Raw genomic sequence first — 24,203 nt, 5'->3', positions numbered from 1 at the left:
CAGTCGTTTTTACAGTTGCTATCGTCAACATGACTTACTTAAATTGTAGAATGTATGTTGTAGTAGATATGTATTACGAATTGTCATTTAGGCATAAAAGATTTAAATTGTATGTATGTTTAATCATAGTATATTCAGTATATAGTCACACTAGTACGACGGATCGTTAACCTTGTAGGTCGGTTGGTCGTGGTTGCTGTTGTCACCTCTCGTAGTTTAGTGGTCAGAACGTTGGTGCGTAAAGCGAAAGGTCTCGGGTTCGATTCCCGGCGGGGGTGTGACAACAGCACAATTTTTCTCTCATTAGTTTGAGGTAGCGTGTAGTGGGTAAAAAATTCAAAAATAATGAATTTTCAGAATAATATTTCATATTAAACTAACTCACTTCGAAAAAGATGTTTAAATTGTATGTAAGTTTAATAAAGGAATAAGAATAATTTAAAGTAGAATCTAGCTCACATTTTGTAAAACTGACATTCATGCAATTCAAGCTTATTTGGATCTAAATTGGCGACCAAACGATTTGCCTTTATAAAACTGAAGCCTGTGGAAGCCTGCATGAACAATGCTACTTCTAAAAGTCACCATCTTACTTGTATTTGATCGAAGCACATGTGGCTATTATCTATCTCACGAAAGAATGGACGGGTATGGATTTATCAGCGAACTATCCATTCGTAAATCGACTAACAAAAATAAGGACAAACGTAGAAGAAAATAGTGAACCAATAAATGACATACGACTGTAAGGTATAATTCGATTCCCTGTTAGATCGATTTAGAGATATTACTAGTACCTGAGAGCGTATGAGTCATCAATTTTTCTTTGCCCGTCTACAATGACGTTTTCTCATTCCTGACATGAATAATAATATTTTAGCGCCACTGTCTAAATAATTTACGTATACACTACTAAATTTTGTGTAGATATGTTGAAAGAAATCGCTGTTGAGCAAAGGGAGAGCCAGTTCTATCAGTTGATGTTTAGTTGATACCATAATTTGCATTAGTAGAAAGTGGTAAAAAGAAGTAATTGTAAATCATGTGTATGTAGAAGACCATGCTGCATGACCTAGGAGTTTAAACCATTGCTTAGCAATCGGGAGAATATCAGTTCGATTCTGGGTTCGTACGCCCTGGTTCAAATTTTTCTGTGGATTCCTTGGATCCTAGAGTTAGTAGACGTTGGGACAGTAATAATCCAGAGATAATTTTTCACTGTCTCCTGTCTTCATTTCGTCCATCGCATCTTTCTTACCACCAATCGCCACCTACTCATTCCGACGATTTCTAAAGGAAGACTGAAGAGGAGGTATATCTAATTTATACTTTAAAAATCTCGCTTAATAATTCTGAATCAAAATTATATCTTTTCTCTGCCCAAGTTCATCTTTGTGCCTATGTCTCCGGGTAGATAAACGACAAAGCTAACGTACCTAACGGCAGGATCGACTCGGAACATCGATACATCAAGTTAATCGAAAATCTAGAAACTTTTAACGATTTGTTTCTTATTTGTTCGTTTGTTTGTCGTTAATTAAACAAAAATATTTAATGAAAAATGTCACCACGTATACATACATATATTATCGCGGTCCAAAATTAGAAAAGTTTCTACGGTTAGGAAACACTAGCTGTACCGTGCGATGGTGGATTAGTGTGGCACGAAGATGGTTATCTCATTTCCAGAGTCTTGTCTTGTTTGTGTGTGTGTGTGTGCTCAACCACAGGTTGTCTCACCCAGTTCGACGAATTCGAATACAGCGATAAACCAAGAGAGAACCTGCTACTGATACTGATAAGACGTTCGAATCCAAAGTTGAAATGTGAGATTGATGAATGAACGGATTTCGTGGAAGTCTTTCACAGATACTTCTTTTTAATAGTAATAACAAGCTCGACACCACCACACTAAAAAGCAATTATAAATTTTCTCGTCACAAATCAAATCTGTCCGGTGACTTTGACATGACTTCATTTAAAAGTGTAATTCTCTTTGTTACTAATAAACAATCTTGGTAATTGGTAATGAATTAAGTAAAGTAAAATTAATTTCTAATTAATAACTACTGTAAAAACTCGGAGTATGGTGTGAACTGCGAATATTCTTCAATGTATGGACTTGATATTCCTTGAGATTCCTAGATAATTACTTCAACAGCTGTAATTACATCCTTGGAAAATTTAGTGAGCTTTTCGTTGAGGTTTTGCGGCGACTGTCGCAGTCGGCGACACATTTGTTTGGTTAAAATTTGGAACAAACTCTAAATAAATGATGTTTCTGATTATATTTTTAGCTGGTGACATCCCGCCCAGGTGTTTGGTGGTAGACTCGCAAATCCAAATGCACACCAGACACTAGACTGGAGAAATCTCAAACATTATCCATAGGGGATTCCAAATATTTTTTAGGACACTGGTCGAAATATTATATATAAAAATGTTCTTATATGCTACCATCCACAATTAATGGTCTTCTAACGTTGTTGAGAATAAACATAAACATAGGTACAATCTCGCATAATTATCAACAGGTGTTTGGTGACCGGTAGTCGACCCATAAACCACCCTCTCAACTGGAGAAATATCGAAAATGATACGAGATTGTAAACAAATTTTAGAACATTTTGATCGAAATATCAAAATGTCCTGTGTAGACCACTGTAGATCACCATATCTCCCGTACCACAATAGTTACCGACATGCAACCACCACAGCGCACAGCGGGAGACCTACCCGGAGCTATTGCTGCTCTAGATATAATGTAAAGTGAAACATATGGATCAATACGCCCACTTTTATTTATTTGCACACATATATTGATTAAACCTGCTTTTATTCATTCTGTTTATTGTTTAACTATAAGCATCACACAAAAGGTTTGTTCTTTTGGAATATTGCTTCTGAAAGGTTCAACAACTTCTGTTTGACCGGCCTCGTTTAGATGACGTTGAGGAGTGAATTGGGTTAGCATGTTCTCGAAAAAAAAAACCATCGTAGGTGTCAAACGCATGTTAATTCAGGAGAGCATGTGTATTTTAAAAGAATTTAATTTAGTTCGTTAGAAGGAAGCTGGTGTGGTGGCTGCTCCTGCCTTGTCTTTTCCTTATCGGTCGGTTTCGATGGCGATAATAGCAAAAAGGGTATGTAAAGAACGAGGTGGCCTCATTAAGGGACAAGAGAGCGAGTGGGACGAGATAGTCTCCGCTGACAATCTTCTTCTGCTGCTTCGACTTGCAGAGAGGAGAGAAAACACGGGTACTGACAGCTCCCAGACGGACCTCATTATTAAGTCACGCTTATCGCGATCTCAACGGTCGATGATGATAATAATAATGATGATGATGATGCTGATGATCATCACTACTTCGAAAACAATTGACCCTTTATTGAATAACATTCATGTAATTACAACAATAACAATTTTAAATGAGAAGAGTCGAGTTTACCATGAAGTTTTCTTAATATGTCACGTTGAATCTGATGTTGAATAGTTACTGCGTGTTGTTACTTTATCCACATAAGTAATGGCAACAGAACACTCAAATTACTTTTAATAAACCGTGTAGTCTATGGGGTGAACACCAGGTATGTGTTAGTAATTCTGTATTTTACAAAAGTTTATGTAGGGATGAGTTACAGAGATAGAAGAGTGATATTTAGTTTGTATAAAGAGCAACCGGCAGTTATAGAGAACGTAGAGAATTAAATATTAGGAAGAGAGTCAGACAGGGATGCACACTGCCACCGCTACTTTTTAATCTATACGTCGAAGACGCAATCAACATCATTAAAGAAAGTACAACTGTAGGAATAGATATACAGGGGTAAAAGATTAGTATACTTAGATTTGCAGATGATATAGCAGTATTAGCATCTAGCAAGGGGGAGTTACAGATAGGTTTGAATAAAATGGGTGCGGCACTAATAAAACAGTCCTGTATGAAAATAAATAAAAGTAAAGCAAAAATACTGGTATGCAAGGGAAGAAAAAGTAGGGAAAGAGCGAATATAAAGATAGGAGACAAAAAATTAGAAGAAGTGGCCGATGTTAGGTATCTATGAAGTCAGATAAGTAAGGACGGAAGGAGTGGTAGGGATATAAAGCAGAGGATAGCGCAGGGTCGAGTCGCCTTCAATAAACAGAAGTCACTTCTATTCTCGCAAATGGTTAGTTTAGAAATTCGAAAAAGGTCTATGTTTGGAGCACGGCGCTGCAAAACATCGACAGAAATGTGGTGTTATAGGCGAATGATGAGGATGGAGAAGGTTAAAAATGAAGAGGTATTAGAAAGAATAGGAGAATAGAGGACTCTATGGAAGTCAATAAGAAATAGGCGAGATAGGTTAGTTAGACACCTTCTCAGGTATGAAGGTCTAGTCAGAGACGTATTAGAGGCAGAAACAGAAGTTAAGAGGGGTAGAGGTAAACCTAGATTAAATTATTATTCGCAAATAGTTAAGGATGTGGGTTGTTCTAGTTCTAGGAAAATGCGAAGATTAGCTCAGGATAGGAAAGGGTGGAGGTATACGTGTCTAATCAGTCTTAGGACTGACGATCTTATGATGATGATGAATTCACATTTTTCGAAAAATTACAATCTACATATTACTGCACGTCTTTATTTATTAGTTCTATGACATTGTTTAGATGCCTTAGTCGTCAATTTGGTCGGTTTTAATTTGTACTTACATTAAAAATTAGAAAAATCGTGTGGGTTGTAGTAGGTAGTGGTAGTAGTAGCTGGTGCTTGATGCGTTGTCTTGGCATCAGTTCAACGACTCGAAAACTGTGTTATCTCTCGCGGGAGCAGAAGCAAACCAGCACACTTTATTATTCGGTTGCATGCGGACGCAAGATAAAGTATAACTGTGACCACGAGAATGACAAAGCTGTGATCTTTAAGGACAAAACATCGCTTATCAGATCGTAGACAGGTCTGGGCCAATTAACATAATTATAATTATTTCCGAGTGTCGAGCAGTGTCAGTATAATTATGCATCTCGTTCAGAGAATCAACCGACCCTAAAATCCGGACGCAACAACACTGGATGTACAAGAGCAATCAATGGCAATTTGACAGGATACTCGCCACCACGAACATTTTGTTTTGTCTGATTATGCTCCTACCACGTAGTAAATACGCTGTGGATTCAAGTCGATATCTTTAAGGACATTTTTCGCTATTGCACTCATCATCATAAGGTCGTCAGTCCTAAGACTGTTTGGACACGTACCTCCACTCTTTCCTATCCTGAGCTAAACATCGAATTTCCCTAAAACTAGAACAGCCCATATCCTTAACTATTTGGGAACAGTAATCTAACCTAGGTCTACCTCTACCCCTCCTAACTCCTGTCTCTGCCACTAATATGTCTCTGACTAGACCTTCATGCCTGAGAAGGTGTCCTACCAACCTATCTTGCCTATTTTTTATTGACTTCCATAGAGTCCTCTGTTCTCCTATTCTTTCCAATGCCTCTTCATTTATAACCTTTTCTACCCACGATATCCTCATCATCCGCCTATAACACCACATTTCGAACGCTTCTAACCTTTTCTTTTCCGCCGCGCCCACTGTCCATGTTTCGCACCCGTACAACGCCGTGCTCCAAACATACACCTTTAACAACCTTTTTCAAATTTCTAAATTAACCGTTCGCGAGCATAGAAGTGACTTCTTTTTATTAAAGGCGACACGACCCTGCACTATCCTCTGCTTTATATCTCTACTACTCCTTCCATCCTGACTTATCTGACTTCCTAGGTATCTAAAATCAGCCACTTCTTCTAATTTTTCGTCTCCTATCTTTATATTCGCTCTTTCCCTACTTTTTCTTCCCTTGCATACCAATATTTTAGTTTTACTTTTATTTATTTTCATACAATACCGATAGCTATTCCACTACATCCATCTAATTCTGATTTATCCATTTCAATCTTGAAACATGCCTGCATAAGTACTCACATTCTGCTATTCATGATGTTTAGTGTTTGCAACATGTGAATCATTTTTAACAAGAATTCACGTTAAATTCAACGTTTCATTTTTAATGACGCTCGCTTTCGTCCTTTTCAAGGCTGCGACTAATCAAAGAACTAAATTTAGCTTCTTTGAATTCTGGTTTCTTTCTCATTCGCCATTTTCTAGCCCTTGGGAAAAAGTACATTTCAAGTATATATATTTTCCATTAAGAATATGTTTTTCATTGATTGACTTCTCCAATAGAATAATGTAATACAAATTTGCAATATTTAGATGCTTCTTACAAATAAAATTTTTTAATAAATAAACTCAAATTAATTTCCACAAATATATTTATAAAACCATTACAATTGTTTCGCCTCCTTCAGACTTCTTCAGTTATATGCAAGTCCTTATTGTCAATGTAGTTTTAAGTAATACTTTTGAAGAAGCCTCAAGGAGGCGAAACAATTGTAATGTTTTTATTAATATATTTGTCATCAATCAAAATAAAAATTTTAATGTGTGACACTGAAACTAAATTGAGTTTTCATCACTTTCTTTCTTCCCCGTTTTCAGGCAGTGTGTGGGGAATGATGTGCACAGTGAGATATCTTTCTTATAAAATAATATTACAATATTGTTACTAATTCATCTTTTGTCTGCTAAAGAAGTGTTTTATAGATCAATACACTTCTGCGACATAACATTAATATTTCACAGCATCCATGGCGTTTATGAGCAACTTCATAAATCCTTGCTTGGCTCTCTCTTGATTTCTTAATGCCCCATTATCGATCTCGAGATACGAACAACCGATTTTTCTTCTTTGACACTCGAGTTTCACATCTTGAGACGAGGCGTAGAGTGGTTTAGAGCCGATTCTTATTCGTTACTCCCGGTTATGAATTATTTATCTTGCGCTGTCTTTAACACGTCTACTTTGTGTCCTCTACGGTGTTATCATCGCGTCCAATCTTCGGAAGGTCCGCTCCGCTCCGAATTCTTCCTTTCGTTATCTGTCAAATACAACTGTCAATGTAACAAAAACTGTGAACGTGGAATTCTTAATTAACAGCTTTCTTGCAATCTTAAAAATTACCTGTGCGTACAACCATTCAGATGATCTCGTCACAAAAACGGTGACGTTATTGTTGGAAAAATTTTACTGCAAACAATAGTAACATTTTTTTCTACTCGGTTCATTATATGTTCCAGAAAAGATTATTTAATGTTAAGGTTTATGCAGATAGAAATACTTATGTAGATGCAGGAACCAAACAAGAACTTTATTTTTAATGTAATAGAGTAAATACAGTAAAAGCAGAAATGTACAAATGTGAAAAGGACCCCTCCGATGCGTACAACTCTAGGCTCGGTTCTCTTCTAAATCAGGTAGTCGATTTTCGATTTACCTGCACCGTGCACAAATGCATAAATGCGTTACCCCTTAAGAGTTTCTAACTCCGCCTATTTACTACAATTCAGGTGTACATATGAATATTATGAATCACTTAAAACTAAATAAGGATCAGAGAACTCACTTGAAAAAATCATATTTTCTTAACATTTAAACTTCTTGGATTTTACTACAAAGGAATAAACCAAATTAACTAAAAAGGGGGATACTAGTCTTGGGGTGGAAGGGGGTACTACTCTTGGTCACAGGGGAAGAAGGGGATACTACGCTTGGCCACAGGGAAGGAAGGGGGGTACTACGCTTGGTCACAAAGGAAGGAGCTTAAGTTTTCGTAACGTAGTCAATATCCTCTAGGGAAATCAATTATCCAACTGAAAATTTATTGGAGCAGGTCCTAACAGTATCTGGATAGAATCCTAGGGCATCTTCTATTATGACTTGATATTCTATCTCAATCCTTTTACGACATACCCTATTTTAACCATCGAACGGCATGCCCTATTTAGACTGATTTGATCCTAATGTAAATACCCTGACTGAACCCTTTTACGGCATGCCCCATTAGGACTAGAGTGGCCCCAATATAGAACCCTTTAACGATATGTCCTGTGTTTTATTTATTTTGCGCTGCCGCGCCACTTCTTTCTCCTATGAGGGAGCACACGAATGTTTGGAGGGATTGTAAGTGCAAATAATTTACCTCAGTGATGAATAACACGAATAACTGCACTTAGTAATATTTATTTACAAATATACAGTTACTACATATATTGAAGACCCTGAACTTGATGATTACACTGATGCTACTAATTGTTTTCTGTTGTTGTCTTAATTGTTCTTATTTGATGTCTCTATTTTGATGTCTCTGTTATTATGAGTGTGTCAGCCTATTTATAACATAATCTCCACCCTGATAGAGGAAGGGGTGAAAGTGCTAACCAACTGGTTTCTAATATNGGGGTGGGGACTACCTCGGGGGATATCATTAACAAAAATACTGGTATGGAAGGGAAGAAAAAGTTAGGGAAAGGCGAATATAAAGATAGGAGACGAAAACTGGACGGTGAACGTGGCGGAAAAGAATAGGTTAGAAGCGTTCGAAATGTGGTGTTACAGATAAATGATGAAGATACTGTGGATGGAGAAGGTTAGAAATGAAGAGGTACTAGAAATAATAGGAGAACAGAGGACTCTATGGAAGTCCATAAGAAATAGGCGAGATAGATTGGTAGGTCACCTTCTTAGGGAAGAAGGTCTAGTCAGAGACATATTAGAGGCAGAGACAGGAGTTAAGAGGAGTAGAGAGAGACTTAGATTAGATTACTGTTCACAAATATAGTGAAGGATGTGGGTTGTTCTAGTTTTAAGGAAATGCGAATATTAGCTCAGGATAGGAAAGGGTGGAGATGCGTAAATTGAAAGTATTATTTTATATTTATGAAGATGTTACAGTATGTTAGATCACTCTGTAGATTGTATTTAAAAAATAATAGGTACCTAATCTAGAGATGGAGTACTGAATAGCAGTTATATGTAGGTAATTAAAACTTTAGTTTAAAATGATGGGTACATTTTTTTCTATATATTTTGAATGCGACTCAAGTTTATTATTCATTAGTTATATCGTTATCAGCGAGGTAGAAATTAAGGTGTCGCGTTCTTTATCGAACGCTCTACGTTATCATCGTTGTCATTTGTTTGTGTGCTAGTCGTATCTTCTTCTAATTATCTTTCCTGCACCCATACAAAGCTACGTATTGTTTTGAAGTACATTCCACGGACCTGCATTAGTCTACGAGAGATAACGGAGAGATAGTGGCCTCTGACAGATGGCAATTCTATGTCTCATATCGGCCCCGCTATCAGTGTGCCTCGCTTGCCCCACTTAAGTGCATCAAGTGATAAAAACTGATAGCTACTAAATCGCTTAACTGCATTTCTACATATAAAAAAAGGAAAATGAAATAAAAGGACTTGCTTTAAATTTTATTGTGGGTATAGGGTGGAGGAACGTTTGTAGATAGCAGAAGGTCAAAATCGGTCATTTGTAAAATAAATACAGATTAATTAAAGGCAAATATATTTTTTAGCTGTATGATTATCCTTTTCCTTGATGATCTTATAGTGTAAAATTGGTCTTCGCAAGAAGCTCTTTTATTTTTAACGAAATAATAATAAACCTACTATGTCCACCTTGAAGGTCCATTCTAGGTAGTGGTTAAAGAATTTTTGAAATCAAACGATTAGTTTCGTAGTTGTTTAATTAAGAAAAATGGAATAGAACAATGCAAATTTTTAATTTTAAGAAATTGAGGTGCGTGTTTTAACGTATTCATTTTTTGTTTCTTAAAGTTTCTTCATTAGTCTCTTTTTTCTATAAATTTTTAGTATAACTATAGAGATTTAGAAGAAGAATTACTTTGTAGTGTGAACAGAAATCTAACTAACATCAATATTAATATGCAAGAAAAGAAAAGGTAAGGAAAGCGTGAGTATAAAGATAAAGATGGAGAAGGTTAGAAATAAAGAGGTATTAGAAAGAATAGGAGAACAGTGGTCATTATCGAAGTTAATAAGAAATATGTGAAATAGATTGGTAGGTCACCTTCTCAGCCATGAAAGACTAGTTAGAGGCATATAAGAAGCAGAAACGGGAGTTAAGAGAAGCAGAAGTAGATCTAGATTAGATTACTGTTCACAAATAGTTAAGGATGTGGGATGATATCAGAATAGAAAACAGTTCGTGTCAAACCAGTCTTAGGACTAATAATTGTATAATGACAATGAAAAATCTTACTTGATGGCGAAAATCCTTCCCTTTACCTAGACGCGCTGTGACAAAATTCCTCACTCCTCCTCGTCTATTGTGTATTCTCTCTATTCGCGCAGCTTTCCTCAAGGTCACATCTCTAACCGTTTGAAACGAGTTGTACATCACATCATAACTTAACGCTGCACGTCTTGCGAACGCCCTGTATAGGTAGCCGTATAAAGTTGCATCATTAACCTATAGCTTCGTAATTGTTGCGCTTCTCGATCGACGTAGGTGTAGTTAATTAATTTACAGGGACATTTCGATCTTGAAAGATTAAAATGTTTCAGTTTTCGCCATGCGCATCGTATGTTCTGTTCGCGATGTTTCTGAACTGATTGTGTGTTCGTTCCTCGCCCACTCTCTGCCTTCTCTCTCTCATCCTTTATCGCGATCAAACTTTTTTAACAATCTTTAATTATGTGGCAATTCCAATTATAATAATGAGGCACTTTCAACAACAAACTCATGCATTTCTTTTTCTTTTATACTGGCTGTGATAATGTTGTTACGTAGGCATTACTTTTACAAGAAATTTTTCAGATCAAACCATTATCGATTAAAAAGTTTTGAATTCAAAATTACAAACCCTTAAGCATCAAGTCTATTCGTAACAATAACAACGGAAATGTTTCTCACAAAAAATTACGTAGGAAAAAGCTGTTAAGTCCAATCTAATCATATATTTTTGTAGAAATTCAATATAAATGATAACATTTTAATATTAATTAACAGTAATATCGATTTTTTAATGCGATGCTTTCTAAAATTTTGTTTGTCTCTATTTTTTCTTTGCTTATTAAACCAGCAAAGTAACTAAAAGAAGTAGCAATTTGGCTAGAATGAACATGTAGCATGAATATGGCAACATTGTACGTTACAAACTTGAAAATGAATTCATAATGTGTTCCTATTGTTTAATTACAGCGCAGTTTTTTGATGTTTTTTAATCGCTACTAATTTTAGTAGACTGCTTTTTATCGAAAGCTTATCAGACACTTGAATTTCGAAGTAATTGTGTAAATGATTTAATTAAGGATAATGATTATTAACTTGTTATAAAATCAAAGCGATCTAGAACATTAACGGTGTACAGAGTAAGTGTTTTACTGTCCCTTTTTCGGTACTCCGACCCGGCGCGACGTCCCCAAGTAAAGCTTCGGGATGCAGAATTATCCCGTTTTTAAATAAGGACCAACGATGTGTTCCATTTTTAATACAGATTGGAATAATTCAAATAAAAATACTGTCAACATTTTAAATTAATTTTTTTGACTGTTGTCGTCTTGTCATTGTCCTGTTTTGGCTAAAAGTAGAATAATGGTAACGATACCTATTAGTACTTATACCTAAAATATATTTTAATCGGTTCATTACTTTTAGTTGCAGTTACGTTTTGGGGTTGGTTATTTTTGTGCAAGTAAAGTGTAGATCATAAATCCTTATAAATTTAATCTGTTATCGGGCAGGAATCTTAAAAACGCAGTTGTAATTTCATTAGGTAAGGAAATAAAAATTGTTGTTTGTGGAGACCACGCGACGAAGAATGGGAATATATGCAAATGTTAAAGATCGTGACGCACGACATATTACATTTATCACGGTGAGGTTTAATTAGAATTGGAAAAAATCTCTTTATATACCTGCTATGTATGCTAAAACAAACGGTACTACGACAACGCATACAACTGAAACGTGTAAATAATTTTCCGGGACTTTCACAAAAACCATGACACCGGGAATAGTAAATGCCTTCAAGTGCGTACAAATTTATTCGTGGCGTGTTTCTGGACTTCGATAACACTCGAAATATCTTCGGTAGGTACTTATCATATATGTAGTTTGAATGACATTAAAATGTTAAGTAATTACCCTTTGTACCTACACCAATTGATCAAACAGGATCAAAAAGTCAAATAATACCTAAAAATGCCGTTGGTATCGATCGCCAGCGGCATTCGAATTTGCAAACTGTCTGTAATATTTGCATATTTTAGAAGGAAAAAAAATTAATAATTCCGAGACTATCACTTAACATAAGTAATATTGTTTTCTTTATGAAATGATTATTATTAATAGTTTGAATGACAAGTAATTATCCTTTGTACCTACACCAACTGCTAACAAGATCAAACAATCGAATATCTAATAAAGATGCCGTTGGTATCGATCGCCGGCGGCATTCGAATTTGCAAACTGTCTGTAATATTTGCATATTTTAGTAGGAAAAAAATAATAATTGAATCGAATTGCAGTTCCTAGACTATCACTTAACATAAGTAATATTGTTTTCTTTATGGAATGATTATTATTAATCGGCTGCAACCCTGAACGTATCTGAAAATCTACATGCCATTGCAGACTGCAACAAGCCGAATGGTGCTACGGTAGCCAACCAACTAACCGACCAATCGTTTACTAGGCTATAATATAATTCAGTTTGATTGACAATTGCTAATGCGGCGTTTCGTAGCATAAATACGGCCTTTACACCTCTCCACGTATTCGTGTCTGTGTGTATCGTATGCGTGTGTACGAAGCGGGTAAACGTGGTAACTTGTGTGTGTACGTCTACGTGTGCATGTATGTACATATTGGGAAAACTGGAGGCTGTATAATTAATAACGCGAGCGATCTTATCTGGACAAAGCACACTCGTTCGTACCAGCCCTCGGCTACACACACACACAGAGATCGCTATCGACACAAACATTCCCAACTCTAATTAAAGATGCTTATCAACCGCGAGAACTCCCATCTCTTCGTCTTATTAATTCCTAATATCTTTAATCTTCCGTAACATCAATTTTTCTATTCGATCGCGTATTCTTGTTCTTCTTCTTCTTCAATTTGATCGGTTGCTTGTTGTTGTTGCTGCTGCTGTTGTTGTTGTGGTGCTATTCAAGTTGTTTGAATGGCAATAACGGTGATGCACGAGGATGATATACTGACAAATAGAATGGTACTACGCATACCCAACAGATCCGGCCGGGTACCCGACAGCACCGGGTAATTCTACCAGAAAACCAAAAAAATACAACGTGTAATTATACAACACGCTACTGAAGTGAAACTTCTTCAAACACACAATCATACCGGGATAGGGGTTAAGGAATTGGTTTAATTGTATTATTTGTACACTATGAATTTAATTTTTTTCAAATTTATTATCAATTTACATTATCGCTATCTTCAGACTCATTCTCCAAGTATGATACAATAGGCTTATGATAACTAAAACAAGAAATATAAATTTTTGATTGTAATATCGCACAAACACTGCATCTATTGTACGTCCTGTTTTCGTGGTGGATATTTTAAGTCTGTAATATCTTCGAAAATATTAATTTAAATTACATGCTGTAAAGAGCCATATTGATCTATATTAAATACATAATGTATTTAAAAGTACCTAATTGTATAAGGATTAATGGTGTATTGCTTAAAGTCGCTTCGTAAATAAGCATTATTTCTCAAAAATGGTTATTGTGGGTTATCCCTAAGAGATAGACATTTACTTTTTTGTAGACCTTTTTAAGGCGTTCAATACTGCAGTACATTATTTGGATCCATCTCGTACGGTTCAGTCAGCGTTTGCAATGTAAAGCCAAAAAAATGTGTCTATTTACGACATCACATTACAAATCTCTAAAGTTATCAGTGTTTCTCAACTATATTATGCATGTATTATACATATAAACCTTCCTCTTGAATTACTTTATCTATTAAAAAAAACCGCATTAAAATCCGTTGTGTAATTTTAAAGACTAAGCATACATAGAGACAGAGAGCGGGTGAAATACGTTGCATGATTTCGTTACATAGCAACTCGCATGAAACGAACTTACCCTACCGTGCGTAAAGAAGTTTCACTTCAAAAAAACTTTAATAAATAAGTATAACAAAATACCTACCTAATGAAAATTGGTAGTTAAGATTGTATTGGGATGTCATTTGTCCTAATTTGTATTATTTATTGATTACTACACTATATAATTTATTATTTCGATAATATAGTTCTTGTATTACCTTTTGTCATGAACAAGAATACATCAATATATCCTAACTATTACAATTTTTGTCGCTTGTTGGTATGTAAGGTCTTGATTAACGGTAACTTATTAGTATGATTTTGTTACCTTGTAGACTTTTAGTGTTTATAAACATTATAATGCTCGTTTCAATGCTTTCAACTCAATCTTCGCTGAAAATTCGTCAACTAATAATTTATTGGTTTAGTGTTTAAACGACTTTTTGAAAGGGTACCCGTTACCCAGCACAGTTAATGCTGGGTATACAGTTATCCGGTATTTTACAAAATCACTCCGATGAATCTCTACTAGGGACTTTACACGGCACGGTAGCAGTGACATTGCACCAAAGACGTAGCCAATTTTTTCTTGTATGGACCATAGGTGCTCAACACCATTGTTAATTTTAAGTTCCATGTAATCCAAGACACCTTAAGTTAAATATATAATCCCACATTACTCAAAACGCCTTGAGTTTCGTGATAATATTACTACATTACGTATCAGGGTTGGAAAAGTTAAGAATTAGTTTCACATCGCATATTAATTTCCTCCCCTGGTGCGTATTCTACTTTTCACTACCCCTTGGTTAGGAAATTAGATTTCTTAGCTTACTAAATTATCTGTTATATTTATCGAGAAAAACGTTCGCAGAATTGTGACAATGTAATAGTCATTTTTAATTATTAGACAAAAATGTCGCATAGTTTTGCATTAAGCAAATAACGTCGTAGGTTATGTGAAGTTGACCGATTCAGCCAGCACATGTACTAGAACGTTCGATGCATGAACTTTGGCCCAACTTGGTCCACCCTTAACTACGTCCCTGTGTTATAATTATAGAGAAAATTTGTGTGTTGACAAAAACCGTATATAAGGAAAAAACGCTAGCTTTCTTTAGTTTTGTTCGCTATAGAGGGATTACACTGGATCTGTATTAATTTGTTATTAAATTGAAAAATATTGGAAAGTAACCAATTCGATGAAGAATTCAATATATTTCAGTTAATATTAATTTTTAATAATTCAAAAGTATCTATTATAGACTCTGCATCAGAAGTTTCATAATTCACTAAATTTCGCTTATAACATAATGCGAGAGCCCTAAAATGTGTACATTTTATCTCATCTGAATTTTAAATGTTACTGTTTAGACGTTCAAACTAACACTTATGATACTTTATATCAGAAGTATACTTACGTACAAAAAAGAGTAAGTTTTGATAGAAATTTATGTATTGCACTCTCCTTAATAACGATTAGGATTTGTTCATTTGGTTGTAATAATACTTAGACGTTATAAGAGTGTACGTAAGTTATAAATTCGCATCTAATGAATGCAAGTTAATAGGGATATTAGTAATAGACTGTAAAAAGAAATAAATACCTAATTTTTTCCTAAATCTGCAGCCCCTATGTACCATTTCTCCCCTGCATAATTACTTTGGTCTTATGAATTTAAACGTTTACATAACATATGCAGATATACGCTGGCCATTTTGCTTATTGTATGTATAAAAGTAAAATGTAACGGAGTTGCCGTCATTATTATTAAAGGTAATAAACCGGGTAAGGATTGATTTCCATATTTGTCCAACTCGTGTAATGTGTAAATATAATCTTTGCCCAGCATAACGGGTTTAGTGCACTCAAGTTACCGTGTTCCAAGGAAGATAGTAAGTTGTTTTATTTTCGTATTTAATAACATCGGGTTTTATCTTACTTTATAATTGTTATTTTTAGTGGAACAATAACAGTTCAGCGCCATAATAAATGATAAGCATCAACTAAACATGAGTTGTTTTTCATCAAAAATTGTTAAAAAAAATAAAGTAAAATAAGGAATCAATAAGAAACCTAAAGATTAGTACCTATGTTTAGATTTGCAGATGATATAGCAGTATTAGCATCTAAATAGCAAAGAGGAGTTAGAGATAGCATTAAATAAAATGGAAGCGGTATTGACAAAACAGTATTGTATGAAAATAAATAAATGTAAAACAAAAATACTGGTTTGTCAGGGAAGAAAAAGCAGAGAAAGAGCGAATATAAAGATAGGAGACGAAAGTTTAGAAGAAGTGGCCGGTTTAGGTATCTAGGAAGTCAGATAAGTCAGGACGGAAGGAGTAGTAGAGATAAAAGGCAGAGGATAGCGCAGGGTCGTGTCGCTTTCAATAAAAAGAAGTCACTTCTATGCTCGCGAACGGTTAATTTAGAAATTCTAAATAGTTTGTTAAAGGTGTATGTTTGGAGCGCGGCACTGTACGGGTGCAAAACATGGACGGTGGGCGCGGCGGAAAAGAAAAGAAGCGTTCGAAATATGGTGTTATAGGCGGACGATGATGATATCGTGGGTAGAAAAGGTTAGAAATGAAGAGGTGTTAGAAAGAATAGGAGAACAGAGGATTCTATGGAAGTCAATAAAAAATAGGCGNTTTAACTTAGGGCTTGCCTCTTTTTAGTTTGTCCATTTGTTGCATTAAAAGTAACGTAACTTCAAATTATCCTAGGAAAAAAATATCTTTCGAACTTAAAGTCTATTGCTATATTTTTTTGTTATTATTACTATTTTGTTGTTAATTATACGTAGACGTGGTTTGCAGAGGCTGAATAATAATTTATTTTGATATCAGTAAATTAGAAGCCTGTCGAGAAATGGTTTCTTATAAAGAGATAAAGGTTTATTCAGCTCCGAACTTAATGTAAGTGCATTTAAAATTAGACGTGTGTAATATCAAACGCCAGACGATTATCTTAAAAACGAACAGGCTTTTCTGGTAAATGTTAAAACACTCAAGATTAGAGGCGCCAATGCGATATTGGAAGAGCAAGAACAGGCTTGATCGCTATCTCTCGCACCAGTATTTGTCCGTTTTAAGCAGTTCTTTCTAATGGATGACGGTAGTTGAACATTTCGATAAGGTTAAGAAACTGTACGGAAATAAGCAGGATGCTTTTTCCAGATTAAATAAATAACCGTTAATATTTATAGATAATAATTGAAAGAAAAAAAAAGGTTATAGGTATCCGCTTGGATACTGGGCTAAAAATCTATTTCACTTCTTGCTTTTCTACGTCAATTATGTATAACACATGGGCCGAACAAAATGCCATTTACTGATTGAAATCGTTTTGGACACTTAGATGTTTTGTTCTCATATTTATAATCTCTGACACAGTTATTTCAGGTTTTATCGTTTCCTCGTCAGTTCTATAAGTTCTTTTTCAAAATTGCATAATTCTGCAATGCTAGCATAACAAAGATTCAACACAAAAAGTCCTGAAATTGATCTTTGAAATCACTGTGAAGGTTCTCCAAATGCTTGCAGTTAACAATCAAGTCGCCGTTGTTAAACTTCCAGGACCTAGTCTGGTTCCTCTACACTTCTCCAATATGGACTCTAGGGCCTTTACCACTTCCCTGTATGACTGAAGGGCGCTGTGCATAATGCGCTACATATCATCTAGTAAAAGGATAAACCAATAGACTTGTATGGTCAAATTAATTACTCTTGCTGCGTTAAAGCTTTACATTTACAAAAACACAACACCATATTCAAAATTTAATACATATAACCTATACATAACCCGTTTATGTGCAGATTTCCCAAACTATTTCCCTTGAATATTGAAACCGATAAGAGAGCGCCTACTCGTTACGAAAGAAACAAATGTACTTCTTTTCTAAAATTCGCTCCTAAAACTTACCTGCCTTCTCATCGAACCTTTATTTATTATATTTCAAGTATCAATCTTCTTCAAACTCCTGTACACAAATTATAAAATCCAAAAGGGAAAATTAGCAGGTATAATCCTAGACCTTTTAACTGTATATTTTTCAAAAAGGACCAGACAGTTTTGCTAGGAAATCTAGATAGGGGCATTATCACTTGCTTTGAGAAAGACTGATTTATATTATCAAGCAGATGTAGTTTTTGATGTATTCGAGTATGCTGTTTTATTTTTCGTCGAATACTTTTTGTAAGTATTTGTACTTCAATCGACTTGTATCAACGTGAGATTTGATAATGCCCATATTCAAAGCGGGGGCTAAAAAGTGTGTGGCAGGGATATGGGGGTGAATGTATTTAATTATATTCAAGTTAATTCATAAAAGTACCCGTGTACGACTGTTATTATTATTATTATTAAAAGGGACATTAAAGCAAAGATTTTGTAAGCTTGCCGAGGGTTATGGGCATTTAAATTATCTTAATTCAAGAGTGCACGCCGCTGGCCATTTGAAAAAGTTTTTCTGGAACGGGCGGGAAAATGAAAAACGGTAGTCATTAGCCGCCTGATACGAGATACCGTCTATGAATGCATTTTCGGTGGAGGATTAATCTGACAAAAAAACGTTATCATTATTTGAACGAGCTGTGTGGTGGGTTATTATAAGGATAGCGAACCACCACCACCACCATCAGCAGGAGCGACAGTGGCGTCAGTGTAATTGGGCCGGGTGGGTGATAATAGTAGGTAGACCACCGTCGCTAACCAACCCCCTCCTCCCAACCCCACCTCACCGCCAACACAGGGAAGCTCCAGGTGATTAGTGACATCGGTAGGAAAGCGAGATGGAGCGATGATTGAACGCTATCGAGATAGAGCGAGCGACTGAGTAAACTATAGCTCGGGCCGGTTATCTCGCACGCCAAACCGTCACCCCTGCTTTTAATCATCCCTTTACACATTTTCCACCTTATCTCGGACGAAGGCTTTAAAAAAGTTTCTCTTTGAAAATTCGATAAAAGTCCGCAGATGACAGAAACGCGTTGCCTGATGCCAGATTAAATGTGGATGGGATACGGTTCTCAGATCAATTTTAGATTTGAAACGATTTATAACTTCCTCTAATACAGCGGTTTTGACGATAACATCTATCGATCGCGATGCATTACCATAAGACATTGATTTATAATAATCGGTATCGAATATTTGTAAGGAGAAATTTATAAACGGATAAATTCAAGTATCTATTGATCTCCTCCGTCTATTTTACGAGTTAGATTCAATACAATTTATAATGTAATATTGCCCAGATAACATTATTTTCTACAAACATACGTAATGATTAGTGAATTAGCAATTAAATGATAAACTTCTAAATTCTTCGAAAGTCGAATGCTATCGCTTCTTCTTCCACTTAAATTTCAGTATGTCTATTCAGGGCGCAAGTTATCGCTCCATCTCTTTCTTGATCGTTCTTGACTTCTTCTTCCTAGGGACGACTTTTTACCATCCTGTGCTGTCCCATTCTTCCCATGTGTACATTCCATTCTCGTTTCCTGTTGTGAGTCCACTCTGTAGTATTTTCCACTTTACATAGTCTGCTTATATTTTCACTGTCGTATAGGATTTTCCCAGTAATTCTGCGTATCTAAGTATCTTCATTTCCGCTGTTTCTTTTTGTTTTAAAATTGTCAGGTCTAGTCTCGGCCGTGTACGTATCCTATGATCTGGTGGCGTTTAAGGAACCTACGATTTTGCTAGCTTCTATAACTTGTGTTGTGATAATCCATTTTCGATATCGTCGAAATTTGATAGTTCGATTCCGAGCTACTTGCATGAGATTATTTGTTCTATAATATTCTAGTTCACTTCCAGCTTATGTAGTTCTTTCAGCGTCGTCATGCATTTAGTTTTGTGAGCGGCCATAGTCATATCGAATGAATCCCTTTGTCCAATTCTGCTATCTACAGGTGTTGATCAGTGCGTATATTAACGATAATTAACCACAACTTTTCTGAAAGAAGCAATGAGTTTCGATCTTTCTAGACTGCAGACTCCTAGACCGATTTTGAGATATTCTGGGATTTGTCGTCATATATGTACGTTTGCTACTTGATGGATTAGTCATAAATGGTAGTGACTCTGGCCACCATAATGATGAATTTCAATTATATTTTTCAAAGGAATATCGCCATAATTTGGATGAAACTAGTCAATAAAATCATGATTACTCATAATATGCACCACCCCATAGTTTATGCAAGGATATCAACCAACATCAGTAGGACCAAACACTGGAAGCATAAATATGAGCTTTTTAGCATTGCATTCTCTTCCCTACATCGAAGTTCTCTCGCGATCGCATCGATATAATGGTACGGGAAATAGGTATCTCGTTGATTTCATTCATTGTTCGTGTTGGAAAATATTTCGAAGGAGTTCACGCGGAGAGCTCGATAACCCGAGTCGAGTCAACACTTAAAGGCTATACCAGTAACAGCGGTAAACATATTGGGCCGATATAGATGGCAGCATAAACAAACAGGGCATCTGTTGAACGCGTTAGTACGCGTTATACATAGTGTGGCGGCCACTAAACGGGGCACACAACCGCGCGGCTCTAATTGTTCGGTCCTCTTAGCATACAATGGGCCTACCGCCATATATCGGCATCGATTTTTTAATGTAACCTACAGCGGCGAGATTGCCACCGATTATCTCAGCAAACATCTCCGCTCAACCGTCGCCATTTACAAATAGCCACTGCTATTGTGGTCGCGGACTATTACTATACTTCTTCGCTTCTCGTTGGTACGTGCATGTAAACCCGCGACGATCTAAGATGCTGATGGACCTTCCTTTCCCAGACTCGGGGTAATTGTGAGTCCAAGACCGCCAACTAAACGCTAACTTATGGCCCTCTGGATCGTTATAGGTACGAGGTGGTCGCAATCCTTTACCGTATACTTACCAAGTAAACCTTACGCCTTCAACGCTACCACACACGCTAGTGTCAAATAGAATTACGACATAAGTTACCTAAGTACTAATAAGAAAATTTACTAAGCAGTGTCTGTAGCGTTATGAAATGGGTAAGGCTGAAGGTCCTCTTTGCCCTTCTCTAGCATACTTAAAGATACTAGAAGAGGGAAAGGTTATTTATCCTAGCATTTACCTGCACGAATCAAGGAAAATTAGACTGGGCTCGGAATCGAACCGGTGTGGCGATGTTCTCCTGAATACTTAGCTATGATCTAACCACTGTATTAACTCTGTTCGGTCAGTGTAGGTAAGCATACAGATTAGGTGTGGATCAAGCGGCGTCACCTAAGGATATAGCGATTGCTTTAGAATTCGGTAGGACAGCGGCTCGATTCCGTGTTCTGTTCCATGGCTTTCTCTTGGATCATTTAAAGCAAATGCTGAAGCAATCGTTTTTCAGGCATAATCATTTACTTCTCTTCTCTGTTCATTTCGTCCATAAGCACCTAACAAGATACCAAGAACAATATGTCGGGGTGGGGACTACCTCGGGGGATATCATTAACAAAAATACTGGTATGGAAGGGAAGAAAAAGTTAGGGAAAGGCGAATATAAAGATAGGAGACGAAAACTGGACGGTGAACGTGGCGGAAAAGAATAGGTTAGAAGCGTTCGAAATGTGGTGTTACAGATAAATGATGAAGATACTGTGGATGGAGAAGGTTAGAAATGAAGAGGTACTAGAAATAATAGGAGAACAGAGGACTCTATGGAAGTCCATAAGAAATAGGCGAGATAGATTGGTAGGTCACCTTCTTAGGGAAGAAGGTCTAGTCAGAGACATATTAGAGGCAGAGACAGGAGTTAAGAGGAGTAGAGAGAGACTTAGATTAGATTACTGTTCACAAATATAGTGAAGGATGTGGGTTGTTCTAGTTTTAAGGAAATGCGAATATTAGCTCAGGATAGGAAAGGGTGGAGATGCGTAAATTGAAAGTATTATTTTATATTTATGAAGATGTTACAGTATGTTAGATCACTCTGTAGATTGTATTTAAAAAATAATAGGTACCTAATCTAGAGATGGAGTACTGAATAGCAGTTATATGTAGGTAATTAAAACTTTAGTTTAAAATGATGGGTACATTTTTTTCTATATATTTTGAATGCGACTCAAGTTTATTATTCATTAGTTATATCGTTATCAGCGAGGTAGAAATTAAGGTGTCGCGTTCTTTATCGAACGCTCTACGTTATCATCGTTGTCATTTGTTTGTGTGCTAGTCGTATCTTCTTCTAATTATCTTTCCTGCACCCATACAAAGCTACGTATTGTTTTGAAGTACATTCCACGGACCTGCATTAGTCTACGAGAGATAACGGAGAGATAGTGGCCTCTGACAGATGGCAATTCTATGTCTCATATCGGCCCCGCTATCAGTGTGCCTCGCTTGCCCCACTTAAGTGCATCAAGTGATAAAAACTGATAGCTACTAAATCGCTTAACTGCATTTCTACATATAAAAAAAGGAAAATGAAATAAAAGGACTTGCTTTAAATTTTATTGTGGGTATAGGGTGGAGGAACGTTTGTAGATAGCAGAAGGTCAAAATCGGTCATTTGTAAAATAAATACAGATTAATTAAAGGCAAATATATTTTTTAGCTGTATGATTATCCTTTTCCTTGATGATCTTATAGTGTAAAATTGGTCTTCGCAAGAAGCTCTTTTATTTTTAACGAAATAATAATAAACCTACTATGTCCACCTTGAAGGTCCATTCTAGGTAGTGGTTAAAGAATTTTTGAAATCAAACGATTAGTTTCGTAGTTGTTTAATTAAGAAAAATGGAATAGAACAATGCAAATTTTTAATTTTAAGAAATTGAGGTGCGTGTTTTAACGTATTCATTTTTTGTTTCTTAAAGTTTCTTCATTAGTCTCTTTTTTCTATAAATTTTTAGTATAACTATAGAGATTTAGAAGAAGAATTACTTTGTAGTGTGAACAGAAATCTAACTAACATCAATATTAATATGCAAGAAAAGAAAAGGTAAGGAAAGCGTGAGTATAAAGATAAAGATGGAGAAGGTTAGAAATAAAGAGGTATTAGAAAGAATAGGAGAACAGTGGTCATTATCGAAGTTAATAAGAAATATGTGAAATAGATTGGTAGGTCACCTTCTCAGCCATGAAAGACTAGTTAGAGGCATATAAGAAGCAGAAACGGGAGTTAAGAGAAGCAGAAGTAGATCTAGATTAGATTACTGTTCACAAATAGTTAAGGATGTGGGATGATCTCAGAATAGAAAACAGTTCGTGTCAAACCAGTCTTAGGACTAATAATTGTATAATGACAATGAAAAATCTTACTTGATGGCGAAAATCCTTCCCTTTACCTAGACGCGCTGTGACAAAATTCCTCACTCCTCCTCGTCTATTGTGTATTCTCTCTATTCGCGCAGCTTTCCTCAAGGTCACATCTCTAACCGTTTGAAACGAGTTGTACATCACATCATAACTTAACGCTGCACGTCTTGCGAACGCCCTGTATAGGTAGCCGTATAAAGTTGCATCATTAACCTATAGCTTCGTAATTGTTGCGCTTCTCGATCGACGTAGGTGTAGTTAATTAATTTACAGGGACATTTCGATCTTGAAAGATTAAAATGTTTCAGTTTTCGCCATGCGCATCGTATGTTCTGTTCGCGATGTTTCTGAACTGATTGTGTGTTCGTTCCTCGCCCACTCTCTGCCTTCTCTCTCTCATCCTTTATCGCGATCAAACTTTTTTAACAATCTTTAATTATGTGGCAATTCCAATTATAATAATGAGGCACTTTCAACAACAAACTCATGCATTTCTTTTTCTTTTATACTGGCTGTGATAATGTTGTTACGTAGGCATTACTTTTACAAGAAATTTTTCAGATCAAACCATTATCGATTAAAAAGTTTTGAATTCAAAATTACAAACCCTTAAGCATCAAGTCTATTCGTAACAATAACAACGGAAATGTTTCTCACAAAAAATTACGTAGGAAAAAGCTGTTAAGTCCAATCTAATCATATATTTTTGTAGAAATTCAATATAAATGATAACTTTTTAAATATTAATTAACAGTAATATCGATTTTTTAATGCGATGCTTTCTAAAATTTTGTTTGTCTCTATTTTTTCTTTGCTTATTAAACCAGCAAAGTAACTAAAAGAAGTAGCAATTTGGCTAGAATGAACATGTAGCATGAATATGGCAACA

At 35.9% G+C, this 24,203-nt stretch overlaps 1 protein-coding gene across 9 annotated transcripts in view; it reads left to right on the top strand.

The window, feature by feature from the left end:
• LOC108745030 (zinc finger protein ush) overlaps positions 1 to 24,203 on the top strand; it is a 194,380-nt gene that overhangs the window by 156,450 nt on the left and 13,727 nt on the right. The gene's annotated exons all lie outside the window — the stretch shown is intronic.

Source organism: Agrilus planipennis, unplaced genomic scaffold (genome assembly GCF_000699045.2).
Source record: "Agrilus planipennis isolate EAB-ADULT unplaced genomic scaffold, Apla_2.0 scaffold39, whole genome shotgun sequence".
NCBI lineage: Eukaryota > Metazoa > Arthropoda > Insecta > Coleoptera > Buprestidae > Agrilus > Agrilus planipennis.
The sequence above is the reverse complement of the archived record's forward strand: the minus strand, read 5'-3'. Positions and strand labels throughout refer to the sequence as shown.